The sequence below is a fragment of the Crocuta crocuta genome, unplaced genomic scaffold, assembly GCF_008692635.1.
Source record: "Crocuta crocuta isolate KB4526 unplaced genomic scaffold, BGI_CrCroc_1.0 scaffold2030, whole genome shotgun sequence".
NCBI classification, from domain to species: Eukaryota; Metazoa; Chordata; class Mammalia; order Carnivora; family Hyaenidae; genus Crocuta; species Crocuta crocuta.
The window spans coordinates 70,552-77,751 of record NW_027527138.1 but is presented as its reverse complement, the minus strand read 5'-3'; the positions used below and the strand labels follow the sequence as shown (position 1 = coordinate 77,751).

General features: G+C 40.6%; 1 pseudogene; it reads right to left on the bottom strand.

Annotated features, from left to right (window-relative positions):
• Positions 1-70: 70 nt before the first annotated feature.
• On the bottom strand, positions 71-1,968 carry LOC144227282 (RNA-binding protein EWS pseudogene; annotated as a pseudogene).
• Between the last annotated feature and the right edge of the window lie 5,232 nt (positions 1,969-7,200).

Genomic DNA, 7,200 nt, shown 5'->3' with positions numbered 1-7,200 from the left:
ATGTCGTGGCCAGCATTATAAAAATGGAATTATAAATTTAAAACATTTTCTGTTTAAAAAAAAATAAATCTTATATCCAGTGCAGCTCTGCAGGGTTTCTGTAGGGCCAATCTCTGTGTTCCTGATATTGCTTGCATTTTTCCATTTTTGCAGGTCTTCCATGCCCACCTCTTCTTTCTCCCACCTGTTCCATCAAAGGTCCATGGGTCCACCAGGGCCACCTCGTGTTCCTGCACCAAACCCACTTCAGTCCATGCCCTGGCCATTGTGGCCACCTCTGAGCATTTTGCTTGGACCGCCATGGTCTATGAAGCCACATTTTCCTCCCAGTCTTTCTCTGCCATGGTTGCAACCCAGAAGTAGAAAGGATGGTAGAAGGAAGCCTTCAGCCTTTAGGACCTTACATTGGTTGCATCTTGTGTTCAAGGTAATGTTCTGATTTTCACACCCCAGATTGGCAAACTGCCAGTCTCCAACATGGTGCTGGATGTTTCCTCCTCTGGATGGGTTACCCCTCTGGATGGTCTCCTTTGGGGCCCTCTTGGGGGGAAGCCACCTCTGTTTCTTACACAGCCCCCCATGCTATCCATAAGGCTCCCATGATCTCCTGGGTACCCTGGACCTCCCCAGAGTGGCGGCAGCATCTCTCTACTCTCAGGGGAGACATACCACCCTGCATGCTACTCATGGAAGGCTTCTGCTGAGAAAGAGGAACCTTAAGTTTTCTCACTAGTTGGTGGGTCTTTGTAGAACACTGCAGAATTTCTTTGGACTTTCCTGTTTCCTTGTCTAAGTAGATATGAATCATGGGTTGTCTGGTTCCCTTATTCATCTTAACAACTCCACATCCACTTAAAGAAGTCTGTCAGATTATCTAGAGTCATATTGTCACTTAAAATTTGCACAAAAATTGCACTGTTATCAGTCTTCATCTGTATCTACAAGTGGGCCTAGATCAAGGTCTTGTCTTTCCTCCATGAGTTCACAGGCTTTTTGAGGACACCTTGCTTTGCAGGACGTTCATTCCACTATGTCCTCTTCCCCTTCCACCTCTGCTCATGCCTCCATAATCAAATCCTCCCCTTACCTGCCCTAAGTAACAGGACCACTCATGCTCTGGTTCTCTCCTGGTCCATAAAACCCTCCAGGCTCCTGCCCATAAACATCCATGCTACTGGGATGTTCTTGTTGAAATGAACTCTGCTGCCCTTAGCTAATGGTCTGTTGGCTATATTGACTTGAAGACTGGGTGTAGGATCCAGTTTAGCAGTAGATTAACTAGTGGGTGGCTGATGCCCATAGCTCCTTTGTTGACCATAGCTACTCTGCTGTCCATAGCTGCTTGGCTGCCCATAGGTGTTGTGCTGAGAGTAACTGCTCTGATCATAACTAGTTGGCTGTGTAGAGGAATAACTGGTAGGAAGATAAGACGGTGGTGCCATGATTGGCTATCTGAGTAGCTCCCAGTTACCTGGGGATAACTGTATCTACTCTGTTCATATCCTAGGCTGGGATGGTTTTGCTAGATTGAGGTTGACTAGGTTCAGCAGGTTTGCTACAACCCTGCAGGTGTGGCTTTTGGCTGCTGCCCATAAGCTGGGTAAACAAGTTGAGTGCCATAGGCAGACTGAGCTGCATAGGAGGCCTGGGTAGTAGTGACCATAACAGAGGTGTTATCATAAACACCAGTGCCATACCCCTGGACAAGCTGACTACACCTGGGGGGCAGTTGGAGTAGTATAACCAGTGGGAGGCTGTCCATAAGAAGTTGCATATGCGATCTGGCATATGTCACAGTGGTCTGAGTCAGGGTATAGATGACATTCACGAGTTGTCCATTGATTCCATAACCTTACTGCCCATATGCCCTAGTGGTCGGTGCATATCTTGAGTGGGCTAAGTGGTTTAAGCACCATAGCCCTGCTAGGCTGCAACTTGGCTGTAGGTACTGTAATCCGTGGATGCCATTTTCTGTTCTTCCTTCTTGTTCTCTCAACATCCTTCTCCCTCTAGCCTTTCCTATTGTGTCATATTTTCCATTCTTTTATTTTGTGAGTTCCTTGACCTATTTTATAGAAACATTCGTTTTTATTGCTTTTGTGTTATCAAACTTCATAATGTCACTTTTGGTGTCTCCTTTCCACTCAAAGTGTCCTCTTTATTATTTTTTGCTGGGCTGGATTAGTGGTCATGAACTCCTTTAGGTTTTATTTCTCTGGAAAATTCTTTATCTCTCCTATTCTGAGTGATAGACTTGCTGGATAGAATATTCTCACTTGTAGATTTTTCCCATTCAGTACTCTGAATATATCATGTCATTCCCTTCTGGCTTGGGAAGTTTGTACTAAAAAAATATCCTGCTAGCCTTATGGTTTTCCCTTCTAAGATACTGTATTCTTTTGTATTCATACTTTTTTTATTTTAATTTTTAAAAAAATTATGTTTTATTTATTTCTAAGAGAGAGAGAGAGCGAGAGCGAGAGAGAGAGTATGAGCAGGAAAAGGTCAGAGAGAGAGGGAGATACAGAATCTGAAACAAGCTCCAGGCTCTGAGCTAGCTGTCAGCACAGAGCCTGACGTGGAACTTGAACCCACAAACCGTGAGATCATGACCTGAGCTGAAGTCGGACGCTTAAACAACTGGGCCACCCAGTTGTCCCTGTATTCATGCATTTAAAATTTTTTCTTTATCATTATATCTTGCCACTTTAATTAAAATATGTCTTGTTGTGGATCTGCTTTTGTTGACTTTGATGGGAGTTCTCTGTGCCTCCTGGATCTGAATGTCTGTTTCCTTTCCCAGATTAGGCAAGTTTTCAGCTATTATTTCTTCAAATAAATATTCTGCTCCTTTTTCTCTTTCTTATTCTTCTGAGACTCCTATAAAAATATACTATTACATTTGAGTGAGTCACTGAGTTCCCTAATTCCATTCTTATTTTACATAATTATTTTTTCTCTCTTTTGTTCACCTTGATCACTTTCCATTGTCCTCTAGCTCACAAATTCATTTCTCTGCTCCTTCCATCCTGGTGTTCATTCCATCAAATGTGTTTTTCATTTGTTCTTTGAGCCTTTTATCTCAGCTATGTTAGTCCTTATCTCTGTGTTAAGGGTCTCATTCATGTGTTCCACTTTTTTTTTTCTCCAGTCTAGTGAGTGTCCTTGCGATTGTTGCTTTAAATTCTTCATCAGGCATGTTACTTATATCTGTTTCACTTAGATCTCTGGCTGTGGCCTTGTCTTGCTNCGTCGGGCTCTGTGCTGACTGCCAGCTCGGAGCCTGGAGCCTGTTTCAGAGTCTGTGACTCCCTCTCTCTCTGACCCTCCCCTGCTCACGCTGTCTCTCTCTCTCTCTCCTAGAAATAAATAAAACATTTTTAAAAAATAAATTAAAAAGTCAACTATGTCTCCTGCTCTTGAAAACAGTGACTTTATGAAGAAGAGATCCTAGAGTGCCCTGCTGTGCAGTTTCCCTGTTCACCAAAACGTGGCTTTTCAGTAGCGTATGTCCTATGTGTGTGGCTAATGCCCTGCTGTTGTTTCTGAGTCACTTTTCCTTTCAGTGCAGTTGTCTACAAATGACTCTTTGCCTTTTGTGGGCTCTGATAGCCCTCTGTGATGTTACTGGGACCAAAGCAGGCCAACTCTGAGGTGATGTGCACACCAGGGAATTTAGGGAAGCAGGCGACTATGTTAGCAAAATTTGTGCTGGGCCACTACTCCTATGGTGGATCACCCAAAGGGCTATGGTGGGTGGGGCCTGTGTGCCTGAGTGTCTGGGGGTTTGAGACTGGGCACAGTGCAAAATGATGACTGGGCATAGCTGTGCCAGGTGTATGAAGCTGGCTGGGGATGCACAGCTGGGCCATGTGTGGTGGTTGTGTGTGCTGTGTGGCAGCAACTGTGAATAGCTTTAACAAAATTTGCAGGCTTGTAGTGGAAAAGTCTTCAGCAGAAGTTGTAGGCATGGCACACTGCTAGTAGGTTAGGTAGCAAGTGTCTGTGCAGCACCATCTCCTGCATATGACCCTGTGTTTATGCTGGAGGCAGGGAAAGAAAATGACCCCCTGCAATCTCTCTCATTTTTGGAAAAATCTCCCAACATGCTCCAAAATCAATATGAACAGATTTGTTTCCTGTTTGCCCCATCATTGTGCAAACTGCTGATTTTGTGTTGCCTCTCCATGCAGCTGCTATCTCTTTAAGGGTGGTGACCCAACTATCATTCACCCTCCTGGCTTGTCCAGTGCTGAGTCAGCTGACTTTTAATGCTCCAGGCCTCAAATCCCACTGATTTTACAAACTCAAGGAATTCAGTCATTATGTTTTTTAAAGCCAAATNGGGGGATTAGTCTTGCATGTGTTAGCTTTCTAGTGGGAGGGCCTGTTTCTCTACCTTCTTTGCTTATACAGCTCCCTCCCTCCTACAGGCAGCTTCCCTCCACCTTTCTGACCTTCTTAACCTTTCAGATGAAGCTTCTTCTCTCTCTCTATTTTTTTTTTTTTTTAGTTTTGCAGTTTGTTCTTCTTGTCTTCAGATCATTCTCCAGCTTATTGACTTGGATATGGATGATATCTAGTTGTAAACATGGGGCGGGGTAAACTCAAGGTCCTCCTACTCTGCCATATCCCCAAGCTCCCCAGATTAACTTTTAAAACCATTATGTTTTGAAATAAATTTAAATTTATAAAAGAGTTGTAAAAATATTCATATGTATGTGTTTCTCTCAGCTTCTCCTAATGTTAAAATCTTTTATTACCACAGTATAATATTCAAAACTAAAGAATTCACAGTGGTCCAATACTGATAACTTCATTAGAAACTTCTTGGATTTCTCTAGTTTTTCTATTAATATCCTTTTATATTTCAATATCCAACTGAAGATCCTATATTACATTTATTCATCATATATCCTTGGTTTTCTCCACCATCACTTCAAAGACCTAGGTGGCTTGAGGTGTCCTCTTGCCATGGATAGACATTTAGGTGTATGGGAAACTCATATTCTAGCTTCATTTTGAGCTGAAATTGTGGTCTAAAGCATTACAATAAACTACTACTCAGACATTGAGAATTATGATTTGGGATCTAAACATCAGCTCTAGCAGGGATACCACAAACCCACTGTACAAGTGCAAGGTCTGTGCACATTGGGAGTCTGATTTTTTGTTTCATAAGAAAATCCTAAACTATTTTGGTTGAAACATTTTACATTCCCATTAGCAATGCGTGAATCATCTAGTTTATCTTCATCCTTGTCAGCATTTGATGTCACAACTGTTTTAACTATTCTGAGAAAGTGTATAGTGATATTCCATTCTGGTTTTAATTAAATTTCCCTTATGGCTAAAGATGTTGAACATTATTTCCTGTTCTTTTTAAAAAATTTTTAATATTTATTCATTTTTGAGAAACAGAGAGAGACAGAGCATAAGCAGGGGAGGGGCAGAGAGAGAGGGAGACACAGAATCCGAAGCAGGCTCCAAGCTCTGAACTAGCTGTCAGCACAGAGCCCGACGCGGGGCTCAAACCCACAAATCGAGAGATCATGACCTGAGCCAAATTCGGACGCTTAACCGACTGAGCCACTCAGGTGCCCCCACTTTTTCCTGTTGTTATGTGCCATTTGTATGTCCTCTTCAGTAATATGACTGCTCTTGTCTTTTTCTTATTTTCTAATTGTATTGTTTAAGGTTTTGTTTTTGTTTTGTACTGTTGAATTTTGAGTGTTGACTATCTAATCAATAAACAGTCCTTTTATGGATATGTAGTTTGTAAATTTTTATGTGTCCTTGTAGCATATCTTTTTATCCACTTTTCATGGGCTTTCACATAACAAAGGTTTAAATTTAAAAAAAAATGTTTTATTNAATTTTATTTGAGGGGCGGCTGGGTGGCTCAGTCTTGGTTTCTGCTCAGGTCATGATCTCGTGGTTCATGAGTTTGAGCCCTTCATTGGGATTGGCACTGCCTGTTGTCTCCCCTCTCTCTGCAGTGGGATTCTTTCTCCCCTCTCTGTCCCTACCCAGCTCACGCTCTCTCTCTCTCAAAATAAATTAAAAATATATTTTAAAAAGTTTCAAATATTTTATTTAAATTCTAGTTAGTTAACATATAGTATCAGTTTCAGTTGTACAATCTAATAAACACTTACATACAACACCCAGTGCTCATTAAAAGTAAACTCCTTAATACCCACTACCTATTTAACCCTTTCTACCTCCCCACCTCCTCTCTGATAACCATCAGTTTATTCTCTATAGTTAAGAGTCTGTTTCTTGGTTTGCCTCCTTTTTTTCCACATGGCCATTTATTTTGGAACTTAAATTCCACATGTGAGTGAAATCATATGGTATTTGTCTTTCACTGACTGATTTACTTCACTTAGAATAATACGAGAGTATAGCTCCATCCATGTCATTCCAAATGGCAAGATTTCATTTTTTTAAAATTTTCATTCTGTTTTATGGCCAAGTAATATTCTATTGTGTATATATATACCACATCTTCTTTACTCATTCATCAGTTGATGGACATTTGGGCTTTTTCCATAATGTGGCTATTGTAGACAATGCTGCTATAAACATTGGGGTGCATGTATCCCTTTGAATTAATATTTTTATATCCTTTAAATAAATACCTACTGCAATTGCTGGATTGTAGGCTGGTTTTATTTTTAACTTTTTAAGGAATCTCCATACTATTTTATGAAGTGGCTGTACCAGTTTGCATTCCCACTTACAGTGCAGGAGCATTCCCCTTTCTCTGCATCCTCACCAACATCTGTTGTTTCTAGTGTTATTGATTTTAGCCATTATGACAGGTATGAAGTGATATCTCATTGAAGGTTTGAATTGTCTATCCCTATCATGAGTGAACAGAATATAGTTGGATAATGCTTTTTATCCACCCTACCAATCTCTTTTACTAGGTTTATTTAGATGATTTACATTTAAGTTTATCTTTGTTATGTTAGGCTTAAGTCTGCCAGGTTTTTCTTTGTTTTCTCTTTTTCTTTTCTTACTCTCTTATGAGTTACTTCAACATTTTTCAGATTACACAGTCATTGATTTATAATATTTTTAGTGTTTTGCTTTGTATAGTTTTCTTAATGATTATTCTGGGTATTAAAATATATATGACTAATCACAGTTTGCTAGAGTCAAGTTGTCACCACTTTGAGAAGAATGTGAAAA